This window comes from Symphalangus syndactylus, chromosome 8 (assembly GCF_028878055.3).
Source record: "Symphalangus syndactylus isolate Jambi chromosome 8, NHGRI_mSymSyn1-v2.1_pri, whole genome shotgun sequence".
NCBI classification, from domain to species: domain Eukaryota; kingdom Metazoa; phylum Chordata; class Mammalia; order Primates; family Hylobatidae; genus Symphalangus; species Symphalangus syndactylus.
Window position 1 is genome coordinate 18,270,360 of NC_072430.2, and position 14,687 is coordinate 18,285,046.

The window sequence follows — 14,687 nt, forward strand, 5'->3', positions numbered from 1 at the left end:
AAGAAGGACAGGGGCAAAGTGAGCTGGGGCAGATGGAAATCTTCTAGTCTTTATTTCAGAAAATTTTATTTTAAGACGGCATTGAATAGTTTGGTTATTTTCTCCAGGAACACCAATTATACTGTCATCCCATGGCTCTGTCTGGTCCCATGACCCATTCCTTCCCCGTTAACCCCAATCTGGGTCAATAAATGGGGACGGATCCAACGGGCATCAGATCACGACCAATGCCCCGCAGCAAGTAAATGGCTCCTCTGGGACTTGCAGCCAGTTCTCTAGGCTCATCTGCCCTTTGCACTATTCCAAAGAGCCAACGACACTGGAAAATCAAACAAAGAAATTAACACAAAGTAGCTCCGAGTGTGAATATGTCAGCCAGCCTACAATCAGAAGAGAAGAATCAAAAGCAGAATCAAGGCTGCTATTGGGCGTTGTCGTTATAGATGGGCACCCTCGTACTGCCATCCGAGGAGCAAGTTCTTTGACAGGTGGGGGAAGCACTGACTTCATTAGCTCGTGTGGGAGTGAAGGGGGGAGATGTCCCTGGGAACTTCTGGCAGCCTTGCGGGAAAAGGATGGTGACGTTGTGTTTCATATTGAACTTGGCATACATGGGGGTGTTCATAGGAGATCAGATGGCACTTCCAGTTTGTCTGCAAGAGCCTAATTACTGACCTGACACCCGTTGCTTCAAATAGGCCCGGGAAGCAGCTAACTGGTGTATGGAAGCATCTGGTAGTGCAATTACCCTGTCAGCTCTTTATCCACTTGTAGCCCTGTCATTAGACACTTCTTTTCCTTGATATGCTTAAAATGTAGAGTTACTAACCAGAGCAATTTAAAATGATATATAGTTATTTTTTTCTCTCCTCTCCTGTCGAGGGAGAACTTCATAAATGATGTCACAATAAACGGAATGTGAGAGAAACCTCAGAAATGAAATTTGTAAGGGCAGAGACGGCGGGAGGAAGAGAAAGATCATGCCAGGGCTTCCGAGTGCTAATGAATTAACGGAGAAGCTGAGTTAATGAGTGCCGAGGAGGAGTTGTTGTCGGAGGTTTTGAGGTAATAGTGAAGAGTTATGGAGCCAGGAGGCAGAGGCTGGAGTGTTCAAAGTGGCCCCCATGGCTCTGGAAAGGGAAGGTAGAAAAATTAGGGAGATGGGTCTCCAGGCTAGGTAAAGAGTCAGGAAGACAAGGAGAATGCTGAGAATGATGGGAGTCCTGCAGCCCTGGAGAGATGTTGAAGGTGGAAGATGGAGAGCCCATGGGGAAGCTTGCACATTATTATTTGTGTATGAATAGGGAGAAAGAAATGCAAGTGCAGGAGCAGAGTCTTTCAAGACTGCTCTCAGGTAAGTAAGGACAGTTTCAATGATGGAGAGTAGGGCTGGGCGTGGTGGCTCACACCTGTAATCCCAGTACATTGGGAGGTTGAGGAGGGCAGATCACTTGAGCTGAGGAGTTTGAGAACAGCCTGGACAACATGGAGAAACCCCATCTCCACAAAAAAAGTACAAAAATTAGCAGGGCGTGTTGGTGCACACCTGTAGTCCCAGCTACTCAGGAGGCTGAGGTGGGAGAATCGCTTGATCCGAGGAGGTCAAGGCTACAGTGAGCTGTGATCACACCACTGCACTCCAGCCTGGGCAACAAAGTAAGACTCTCTGACAAAAAAGAAAAAAAGAAAAAAAGAAAAAAAAAAGATGGAGAAGGGGTGATTAAAGAGTGTAGGAAAGGTAGATGAATTTGGGGACATGAGGTGATTTGCAACTGTGTTTTGACTTAATTTATCCCCTGAGTCTGCATTTGAAAACGGAAGGATTTAAAACTCAGAGAGGTTTAATTATTTGCCCAGGGCTCACCCAGCTCCCAGTTGTGGTACAACTCAGATTCTGCTCAACACTTTCAGAATTTGCTATAAAAATGCAGATGCTGTCTTGGACTCAGAAAACTCACAGCCTCAGCAGGGGAGGCAGATATGCACCCCAACAACAATATATCATGGGAAAAGTTAAAGTAGAATTTCTTCCAGATTTATCTCCAGCCTTCTCTCCCACCAGGCTGCTATTTCCCCTACCAGATGGTTGTGGGCATCAACTAAGACCAAGGATGTGAACAGTTTTGTAAACTCCAGAGGTCTCTAGAAAAATTACAGCAATCCTCCTTGTGGTTCTCTGAATAGCCTCAAAAGAACAGTGCTGCTCAATTTATTTAGACGAAAACTTAAGGCAAACAGGTAATCCTGGTTGTCCAAGTACCAAGGACATCTTTTGCACCTCCAGATTGCCATTGCTTTCCTTGGTGTGTCTCTTGCTTCCATCACTCTTTCTGCAAGAACCTATTTGGCATCTACTGCATGTGAGGTCCTGTGCTGGTGCTGGGAGCATGATGTTGAAGAGCAAAGCCAAAGTGGTTTCAAGGAGCTTTCAGCCTGGGAAGAGCAGCTGACACTTATCAACAACCCCTCATGTGGACATCAGTCATGATGCAGAATTGTTTTCTTACCTTGGTGCCTTCCGTTATATTGCCTTCCTCATCTCCTAGATGATGAATTTCTCTTGTAAAGTTCTGTCTTGCCTGTGAAAGCAACCCCAATTGCACAAAGTAGGGGAGATCAGCCTGAGCCCTGGGTCCTTGGTAGGTGCTGTGCACACCTCTGTGGAAGCACTCCCACATTCTGTGGCGGTCTTACTGCCCCTTTGTTCAATGGAGTGGCTTGTCCACACTAAGAGGGGAGGTAATTCTGATTCAGCACTGAAAACCCAGCACCAATAGGGCAGGTGGCATAAGTGAGAATTCAATAACTATTTATTGATTGTAAAAATTAATATCTGATGTTTAAGGGAGTGAATTTTCTTTTTCTGAATTTACTATGTATAACCAACCTGAAAGATAACTGTCTTCTCATAAATAATGGATAGCAGTCATTTTAGGAGCTCCACAAATCTCAGAATTGATCACATTGCTCTTTTTCTGTGGCCTCTAGGAAGCTCAGAGCCTACTTTTAGCAAAATATGGAACCATCTGGCTTGCATTTTCAGTTACTTACCTAAACAATAGTTTTTTTGTTTTCCTTCTTACGATAGGATCACACTGATTTCTTTCTATGCTATTCTATTCTATAGAATAGAATTGAAACCACTTTTGCTATGCTATTCTATTCCATAGCATAAACATGGAAAGAAAGGAGATTTAACAGACATCTTTTAAAGTGATCTGGTTGTTAGAGTCATCTGGGTGGCCGTACTCCTTAAGTTGCTTAGTCATTGACTGCAGAGTTATAGCATATTCATAAATGATAACGTTCCCTCTCTTATTCTCTCTGAGGGTCTCTTAGGCAAAATACGGTATTGCACACAAGCACATTCAGATAAAAATCCTATAGTTGGTGATAGCTTCGAATGATAGAATCTTAATAAACTTTCTGTGTTTGAGTGGGTGAGATAACTAGAGATACATATCATGTGTGATCACTGCACAACAGAAGATAAGCTGGTCATCATTTTCAGATAAAAATGCCCATCCATCCACAGATTGCAATCAGGGGGCTGCCATGCAGTTCTTGGTCTATTCCAGTTAATTAAATGCTAAATGAAATTCAGAATTCTGGCTTCTAGAGATTCAACAATCTGTTGCCATGTGCTGCAAAGTCACAGAATACAGTCTGAGAGCTTTCCTGAGGTTCTAGTAGTTGCTCAAGAAATACTCATTCCCTTCTGTTGAGATCTCCTCTACAAAGCTAAATGGGGTGATGTCTGAGCCCTCTTCTTCCTCTGACAGATGTGGGTCAAAGGTGTTTGCCAGTGGGGTGGGTGAGGGGTCCGGAACGACCTCTGTGTCCCATTCTACCTGCAGTGGGGTCAGCATTCCTGAGTTCCCATTTTGTGCACTGAAAACATGAAGCATATTTAGATGAAAATGAGAGAAGAAGATCTATTATAACAATTCTCTATCTTGGAATACAGTCCTGATTTTTCTCTCTCCAGGAACCAGAATCAGGCAGTCTCTATTGGGCCTTGATACCTACCTCTAACTATATGTAGTTTTCTGCTGGAACTTCACACAAATGAGCACTAGCCATTGTTACTGAGCACCTATCAATGTCAAGTGCTGAGCTAAATACTTCGAACTCAAGTTCATCCTCACAACATCCCTACATGGAAAGTATTATCACCCACATGATTCCGAAGCTCAGAAACGGTAAGCAACTTGCCTAGGGTCACCCCACTAGCAAGTGGTAGACCTAGGATTCGTATGTGTGCCTATTTAATTAATAATATTATTTAAATACTAAATAACAATTAAACCTACCATTGGAATTACTTATTCAATAAACACATCATTCAATATCGACTCCATGCCAGGCACTGTACTAGGGGCTGACATGAGAACTGTGTATAGTTTGCAATACTGGCTGCTGTCATATGAGCTATAAAAACTACCAAGTCATGGACCTTCTGTGTGTCCCACTGTGGTACACTTCATGACAAGGAGGTCTCTTCTTGCTTGAGCTCTCTTAATGATAGTGAAGAAGGCTAGTTGTTGTTGTTGTTGTTATTCATACTCTTGCTCGAAGCCCAGGTTCTAAGACTCTGTAAACTACATTTAATTTGTCCCCAAGATTGTGTTTTCTCTGAGCTGTTCTGCAAATTGCCAACCACTGGCATTCCCAGGAGGGAGGGGAACCTGGAGAGGACTCAACTCTCTACCTCCCTTTTACTGTCCACTCTGCCAGCCTGTCACTTAGCAGTGTCAATGGTCTCTCATTGAACAGTCCACAGATGACCAAGGGACAGTCCAAATCTCCTCTGGGGATTGCTATCTACCTAGAAGAATAAACCATGTTCTTCATGCTTAAATATGGAAAGATAACCAAATGCCACTAAACATCTGAAGGAAACCAGTGTAACAAAAGAGAGATTAAGATCAACATGCAGTCTTGAAATAAATCAGAGAAAATTCAGAAGCAATCGCCTCTAGGTTTGAAGTTCTCTGAAATGATATTGCATCAATAAAACAAGAAAAAGATGCCACAGTAAAAGAAAAGAAGAAAGAAAACTCTTTATTAAATGTCAAACCAATAAAATGAAATAGCTGGATAGAAATGGCAGAAGTTAAAGTCAAAGACAACTCCTAAATAAATAAGAATATTGATAGGAATTATAAGAGCTGTAGAGCATTAATCCAGGAGTCCCAGTGAATGAGTTTCCTACTGTGCCTGTGACAAAGTACACAAATAGTGACTTCACATGACACAGATTTATTCTCTTACAGTCCTGTGGATTAGAACTCCAACTTGTGCCTCACTGGACTAAAAGTCAGGTGTGGTTGGGCGGCATTTTTCCTCGAAGCTCTAGGGGAAAATCTGTTTTCTTACCTTCTTCAGTTTCTAGAGGCTACCTATAATTCTTGGCTTGTGGCCCCTTCTTCCATCTTCAAGGCCAGCAACAGCAGTTTGAGTCCTCATATTTCCCTCCTGTGACTTCCTCTCCTGACTCTCCCATTCACTCTTCAGGATCTCATGACTCCTTTGGGCCCACCTGGGTAATTCAGGACAATCTTCCTACATTAAGGAGAGCTGATTAGCAACCTCAATTCCATTTGCAACCCAAACTCCCCTTTGCCACACAACCTAGCACATGCACAGGTTCTGGGAATTAGAGCGTGAACATCTTTGCAGGACCATTATTCTGCCAACCACAGCCATATACAACTTACCGAAACCAAAGAAAAAAATGAGTCAGAAATGGTCACACAGATAGATTTTTTTTTCCCAAAGCTGAAAAGATATGTCAGTAATTGGATTGAATGAGCTTTCCCAGAGGGAGGAGAATGAATGAAGAATGATCTATTCCTAGACATGCCAATGTGACATTTAAAACCCTGAGGATAAAACACATATCTTAAATGTTTTCAGAGAGAGAGAGAGAGAGGATTAGAAGAGAGAAAGGAGAGTGAGAGAATTGGAGAGGGAGAGGGCAAAGAGGCAGAAGTGTCTGGAATAGGGTGTAGCCAATAGGGTTATGCACAGGGAGGAGCTGAGAGCTTTGGAAGAAGGAAGGGACAATGGTTTACTAATCTCCAGATCCCTAATATCTACATGGCCCAATACTCAGTAGAAGCCAGGTTTCCTAGATTGTTAAACACCAACTGAGCTCTTAATTGTTAGCTATTATTAATTGCTTAACTCTGCTATGCCAGGGTCAATATCTGATGCATCATCAAGCTGCAGAGGATAAGCTGACAAAATTCAGTAAGAATTGGTGCCAGCGAATCAACAAGATGCTTTGGGAGTTTTTCAGATTCTCTTATTAAAAAAGTCACTCTGGATTTGTCACCTGGAGGAGATTCTTGTAGCACTTACCATTCCAGAGTTTACTGATGTCAGTCACTGCTGGGGAAGCATTAAGGTGCTAGAATATTCCAGAAGCATCCATACTGCTTGGCACTATTTGGACAAAGATTACAGCAAGAGAAAGACAAAGAGTGCTTCAGCATAAAGCCTGTCCATATCATATTATTAAATCACACCAAACTCATGGAGGAAGCAGAGATGTTTGGCATGGTTGAATTTCTGAGCTAACTAGTACATTGGTTTTATTTTCCAGACAGATTTATTCATTTCTCCTTGGCTTTTTCCACAGAACACATATTTATAGTCACCCACAAGTGCCAATGAATGCAGCGGGCTGCCATGACTCCAGTGTGGCTCCTTCCTGCCATCAGTCAGTGCAATCCTGCTGGTGCATGCTCTCACCTCTGGTGCCTGAACACACTGGTTCCTGTCTAGGCTGCCAGTTCCCTCCTGTCCATGTCTGGTCATCTTCGAGACTCACCTAAGCTACCTGAAAGTCTTTTCTGCCCCTGGGCCCTAATCCAGCCAGGGTCCACTGCTTCTCTGGGCTCCTAGAATTTACCTCTGACCATAGAACTCCCAGAAACACTTATATCAGGATTGAAGATCAGGGAAAGTTTCTCTTCTTCTGAGGAACTGTCCGAGGTCTCCCATTCTGATAACACAAGTGATGGATTCCTCATGTTCTCCTCTTTGTGTTAGCTGCTAGGAACTTAAGGCATAGAAATTATCTTAACTCCTATACCACAAATAACAGCATGCTCCCTTTTTCATGTTACTCTTTTCAATTTCATTTTATTTTCATGTCATGCCATCACTATAGTTGTTGTAAACTGCCTTACATTCTCTCTAACAACATGTAGGGTCTAGGTAAAGAAGTGTAGGTAAATATATAGATGAGCAAATTGGAAGAGATGGGTCACAATCATGTGTTCCCCCAGGGCCTGAACTTCTGGTGATGATGATGATGATGAGAGCAGTAACTCATAGCATGCAGGACCTTTGATAACAGCCCTATGGGCACCCGCTATTTATTCTGCAAGGTGACAAGGAAAGAGGTTGAGCAACCAGTTTGTCATAGTAACCATAGCCACTCTGTGTCTAATGCTGCTCTGGGTCTAATGCTCTGGGCCTAATGCAGCTCTGATTGTGTTTCCATGAAAGTCCTCTAGTTCTGGAGCCGCCACTGGGCTCTCATCTACTAATAGACTGCAGCTGTAGATTCTGAGTCCAGATTTAACTTCTATTTTTATTTTGAACAATTGATTATTGGAAAAATGGGTGTATTAGGGTTCCCTAGAGGGGCAGAACTAATAGGAGATACATATATCTATATAGATATATAATCTATATAGATATATAGATACATGTATCTATATAGATTATATATCTATATAGATAGATCTATATAGTATATATAGAGATCTATATACATATTATATAATATTATATAATATATTATATATATTATATAATAGGATATTATATAATATATTATATATATTATATAATAGGATATTATATAATATATTATATATTATATAATAGGATATTATATAATATATTATATATATTATATAATATAGGATATTATATAATATCCTATTATATAATATATTATATATATTATATAATAGGATATTATATAATATCCTATTATATAATATATTATATATATTATATAATAGGATATTATATAATATATTATATATTATATAATAGGATATTATTTAATATATTATATATATTATATAATAGGATATTATTTAATATATTATATAATAGGATATTATATATTATATTATATAATAGGATATTATATAATATATATTATATAATAGGATATTATATAATATATATTATATAATAGGATATTATATAATATATATATAATATATATTATATAATATATATTATATATATAATATATATTATATAATAGGATATAATATAATATATATTATATAATGGGATATAATATAATATATATTATATAATAGGATATTATATAATATACATATGTATCCTATTATATCCCCTCTTTTATATAATAGGATATATATATATCCTATTATATCTGCTATTATATATTCTATCCCCTATTTTATAGATAGATAGATATAAAAAGGGGAGTTTATTAACTATCCCTTTATAATAGGATATATATATATGTATATGAGTTTATTAAGTATTAACTTACACGATCACAAGGTCACAAGGTCCCACAATAGGCTGTCTGCAGGCTTGAGGAGCAAGGAGAGCCAGTGTGAGCCTCAAAACTGAAGAACTTGGAATCTGATGTTTGAGGGCAGGAAGCATGCAGCACGGGAGAAAGATGCAGGCAGGGAGGCTAGGCCAGTCTCGCCTTTTCATGTTTTTCTGCCTGCTTTATATTTGCTGGCAGCTGATTAGATTGTGCCCACCAGATTGAGGGTGGGCCTGCCTTTCCCAGCCCACTGACTCAAATGTTAACCTCCTTTGGCAACACCCTCACAGACACACCCAGGATCAATACTTTGCATCCTTCAATCCAACCAAGTTGACACTCAGTATTAACTGTCACAATGGGTCTATATTCTTTGAAGGCACAATTTAGAAAGTAAAAAGAAAACAAACATAGACGTCCATTTAGCCGGGAATGTTTGTTTTCTACCATTTTATAGATGAGTAAGTAGAGACGCAGGGAGTTAATGATGCATTCAAAGCCACAAGGCAAATCAATGAGAGCCACAATTTGAACTCAGGCCGGTGGCCATGGGAGTCTCTGTCCACTGCACTGTGTCCTTGCAGACGGACTGTACCAGGTATCTGCAGCTCCTTGATGCTTCTCACATCTGCTCCCCACATCCTCTGGACTTCCACTGCTGGAGGGTGTAAACTGCTTTCTCAGGACCCAGGGGTTCAGGCCCATTACCTAGGCTCCAAGCATTTTCTCCAGAGTGTCAAGCTGGGAAAGCAGCCTGACTTGTGAACATTCCATATCAGGGCACAAGAAAAGCAGAGGCCTCTGCTTTGTTTCTGCATTTCTTTTAAGCCATATAACATCTCAGTTGGAATAACAAGGCAGAAGTCACGTTGCAAGGACACGATGTCCACACCTACTAAGAGAGATGAGATCCACCCGGCTAGTAGTCCATCCCAGCCTCCTTGTTAGTGATTTAACTCACTCTTCAGTTGGCACTTTTCAGTCTTTCTATGATCTCACCTTAAATTACCTTTTCAGTGGTATTTCCACAGGTGCCTACTAGCACCTGACAGTCTTGTCAAACTGGATAATTAATGCATTTGTATCTGCCCTGAATGCATTTGTAGTTTTGTACATATTAGGTTTTCCGTAAGAGTATAGTGATCATGCTGAATGCAACTAAATTGTAATCTAGTAGAGCATACCTAATTGTGTGCTTTCCCAATGTTTGGCACCGCTCAAATCTCTATTGTCCACCCACGGTGAAGGAAATCAAGAGTGGTGGCCTATATTTGACTGAAATGTATCTAATATTTTAAAATATAAGATTGGAGTGCCACAGAAGTACCTCAAAGACAGCAGAGCTTCTGCTCCGAAGAGATGGCTCTTTGTGACATGCTTCGAGTCTCTTCATCATAGTCTAGTTATAGACAAATCAAGGAGTAGGGCTGGCTGATTCTCCCTGGGAGATCCCCATATTAGTTTTGACTCAGGGACTGTTTCTTGGAATTCACACCAAGATGTTTGTCCTATTGAATGTGACTGCATTTTATCTTTTTAAATTTAACTTGTGTTTATTAAATACTCACTAAATTCATTGAAATACAGAACCAGAAAACATGCCTTCATGTGGTTGCTGCAATAAATGCAAATAGCTCATCTTTTTAAATGCAAAGTAAACTGTGCCAGTGACCAGAAGGAGCATGGGTTCTTTGTATATAGTGAGAAGACCTGTGTAGATGGCTTTGGGGGCCCTAAGAGGGACATCTTCTGAGATCTGAGATAAGGCAACAGGCAAATGGAACTAGGTCAAGGTTGGCCCTGGGGAGCTTCAGGTGGCTTACACGCCAGCTGTGGGTGGCTTTTGGGGTTCCCTATGGTTGAAACGTGGAAGGTGGTGTATGGAGGGTTATGTGGGGCTGTCATTGAAAATGCAGCATGCAAGAGTGATGGCCTGCACTAGGACGGAGGCAGTGAAAGAAGGACAAGAAGCACGGTCTCTACCACATTCTGGTTGTAGAATCCACAGGACTTGCTGATAAAATTTTATGCACTCTGGTAGAAAGGAATTTTATGCAAGGTGGTAGAAAGGAGGAGGTCAAGGTCACCTACAAGATTTCTGGGCCAAGGAAGTGAATAATGGTGGTGCTAAAACAATAAGATGAAATAAAATAGAATCACATAACTAATGTTCGCTGTACTTAAGCTATGTGCCAAGTGTTATCTTGGGTGTTCTACATGCACAAACTCATTTAATTCTGATAAAAACAAACATGGTAGGAACTGGTATAACCCCCATTTGAAAACGAGGAAACTGAGTCATGGAGCAGTGATGTCACTTGCCTAAGTTGAAGAACAAGAATTTGAATTTTCACCTTGATATTTCAATGTGTGTGTCCACACCATTAATGCTGCCTTGCAGTATAACCAAACACACCAATGAAAGGTGCACAACAGAAAAATTACATGCTGGGTAAGTACTTGGCCAAAAGATTCTTTGCTTTACAAAATGATTCATTCATGTTTCTACTGAACTACCTTAGTGAGCTTACCATAGGGTTTGTTAAATAGTTCCGTTGCCACACATGCACGAGCAAAAAGGCACACACACGCAAGCCATTGAGGAAGAGATCTGTGGCAGAAAAGAAGGCATATTACTGTTAGATTTCATTGTTATGTTGGGAGTGACAGCATCTGCTTGTCCCCAGTCAATGTCTCTAGCAGTAGGCAGTCCAACACCCCTACCCAAAAATACCCTCAAGGGTACCCCAAACAAAGTCTGGGATCCTCTAGAGATCTTCCTAGTTTGCTTTTTGCTTCTTTCCCTGCCAGGGCATTCAGCTGGATCTTAAGCTATTAGTTCATCAGACTTTTCTATACTTGCCATTGCTTATTGGACTTTTGACATTTCTGTGTACCAAGAATTAGACCAAGCCCTTTATATGCATTTTAATGCAGGGGTGCCCCAGATGAATTCTGGGATCCTCTACCGGTTTGTTTTTTGCTTCCTTCCCTGCCAGGATCTTAAGCTATTTGTTCATCAGATTTTTCTATACTTGCCATTGCATCTTGGACTTTTGACACTTCCATGTGCCAAGAATTAGACCAAGCCCTTTATATGCATTTTAATGCTTAATTTTAAAAAATTTGTATAGGTTATTGGAGTATAGATGGTATTTGATAACATGAGTAAGTTCTTTAGTGGTGATTTGTGAGATTTTGGTGCACCCATCACCTGAACATCACCTGAACACTGCACCCTATTTGTAGTCTTTTATCCTTCACCCCTCTCCTCCCATTCCCCACAAGTGCCCAAAGTCTATTGTATCATTCTTATGACTTTGAATCCTCATAGCTTAGCTCCCACATATCAGTGAGAACATACAATTTTCCATTCCTGAGTTACTTCACTTAGAATAGTAGTCTCCAATCTCATTCAGGTCACTGCGAATGCCGTTAATCATTCCTTTTTATGGCTGAGTAGTGTTTCACCATATATGTATGCCACAGTTTCTTTATCCACTTGTTGATTGGTGGACATTTGGGTTGGTTCCATGATTTTGCAATTGCAAATTGTGCTGCTATAAACATGTTAATGCTTAGTTTTTAAATAATTGATACGTAGGCATTATAAGACCTACTTTGCCAATGAAGAAACTGGTCCAGAAATGTTAAGCTCTTGGACCAAGGTGAACAACAATGGCCAATATGACCCATTCCATCCATATTCTGCCGCCACTGGGTGATACTCTTTCTCAGTCCCTGACTCCCAGTTTCCTTTCTCAGATCCCCAGTTTTACCTGACCCCTGGCTTCATTCATTCCAACTGACCATTTCAGACCTCCAGCCTCAGTCCGGGGAGCTGGTGCCCCTGCGCTGCCCGGCCTAGGACCCTGTGGACAGGAGGACAGGAGAGATACTATTAGATAATCATACTCCTTTACCTTCAGATGCAAGTGGCCTTGGGCTATTTTGGCCTTTTAAATCTCTGATTTTCCATAGACTCTTAAGGTTTAAGAGGAGGTTCTTTTGACTTCCCCCAAATAAAGGTATCTGTGCACAAAAAGAAATAAGCATAGGTGAGATCAGCAAAGGTGATTTGTTACTGCTATGTTGGATTAAAAACATATATACTGTAAAAAGAGAACTCCAACTCCTTACTCATATATTTATAAAAAAAGAAATTTGGCTGATTACAACTTGTTAGATCTGCTGCTTCTCTAGTTCCATTTAGGAAAAAAAATGTGGCTTTATATTCCCACCCACTGATTTCCAACTAAAACAGAAGTTAGTTGCCTGCTGATCCCGCTGGCTTTTTAAATGAAAAACTTATTCTTTTTAAACTACTGGAAAATTATATTTAAAAATCAGCATAATTCCATTGCCTATTTTTTCTGGATTCCTTGAATAATGCAGGGCTGGTTTCTGGAACAACCCTACGTAATCTGATGGACAAATCTGGTTATCGACATGCATGTTAGCTGGTGATCTGTACTGTTGCTAAGCTGTAGAGTCTATTTGCACTTGCTAATTAATATAATCTGAGTTAAGATTTTTATTCTCTCTAATCTAATTATAACTTCAGGAGGTAAGACTTTGGTAAGACTTGAAAAGATATTATAATAGTATTATATATTTTTCTATATATTTCATATGTATATATGTTCCAAATTCTTGACTCACAGACTCATGAATTGTAGTCACAGTAAATTGTTGTATTAAGCCACTGCGTTTTGGAGTCTGTGTTATGCAACAGTAGGTAACTGGAGTACTGAATGTCTAGCCAAAGTCCACTACACAGCACATCCCACCCCCTTATGCCATTAGCCCAGCTAGAAATAGACTATAATAGATCACTTCCAAAAGTTTACCTATATTTGACCTTACTTATAAAGAACACAGATGCTATGAAAGTCTCCATCTTGGTACCTCCTTATTTATCTGGAAGGAATTGTTTAGATTCCTGTCACTGTTACAGTTAATTTAGGGGTACAACACTTGTGACACTCTGCACCATGATGTGAGATCTGGGGGGGCTGGATTAGTTCAGATATAATATTTGGTGGCACTGAAGCAGGTAGAGTAAGCCATGAATCAATCTTGCTATCAAGATATCAAGACTGGAAAGTCAGAGACAATCCCTAGGTGAGTTATCAGATCTGGGAACAGAAGAGGTGGAGAGGTATCCACTGGGGTCCCAGACCAGGGTTGGTCTGGATAGTGGAGTGCAGGAGGCATCAGAGCGAGAGTTCTGGACTGAGCCCAAGGACTTCCCAAGGGTTTAGGAAGACCATTCTTCATGTGGGGACTACTGTTTAGTACAATGCTAAGCCTACTGACTTGCTCAAGGGATAAACTAATAAATAAATGAATGCAAGAATAAAAATAAAAGAGGTACCAGTAATGACACCTAGTATTGAAACACTTCTATAGCAGGCACTGTGTTAAGTGTCAAGTGTATTAGCTCATCTTTTTCTCACAACATTTTTATGAGGTTAATACTTTCATGTTTCTCATTTTACAAAGGTGGAAACAGAGGTTGACAGAGGTGAAAGGTTACTTGCTAAAGCTTGCACAGAATTGTCATGAGAGAACATATGTCCGAATCCAGAGTGTTTGAACTCCAAAGCCCATGGTCTCTAACATTCATCTTTGAAGCGCCTTGTGGGTGAGATTGAAAAGCAATATAGATGGCTTGTCTCATGCAGAGATGTTCCCTTCATTGTGTCAATGGTGCAGGTGAGTCATCTGCAATACTGCTCATGAAGAATCAACATGATTCTCTTTTGAAATGCAAAGGCATCCAGTAGTTCTAGAAATACCATGAAGCATCCATCACACAACATATAGAAGACTCCTAAAATAATGCTCTTCCTCTACTCCTGGTAAACATTTACTTTTTGTTATTTGTTCATTTATGGACAAAACTCAAGGAGTGGTAACTTTGTGCAGACATGATGCTCCAGAAATACACAATAATCCCAAAAAGATGGCCAGTGGGAAAATAGATCTAGAAACAAGCAGGGGCGAGAGTACGAAATGTACTGCAGCCACGTGACAAATTAAATGATGATTAAACATGCTTGCAGTGATGAAAGAAAGAAAAGAAAGAAAAAGGCAGATTGGGGAAGGGCAGGAGGGCGTT

The 14,687-nt window shown here is 40.2% G+C and overlaps 1 long non-coding RNA gene across 1 annotated transcript; it reads left to right on the forward strand.

Annotated features, from left to right (window-relative positions):
• Positions 1-1,011: 1,011 nt before the first annotated feature.
• On the forward strand, positions 1,012-14,174 carry LOC129487343 (uncharacterized). The gene is made up of 3 exons (XR_008659291.1): positions 1,012-1,065; positions 3,989-4,202; positions 14,069-14,174. It is a non-coding gene; the product is annotated as an uncharacterized lncRNA (long non-coding RNA).
• Positions 14,175-14,687: the final 513 nt, after the last annotated feature.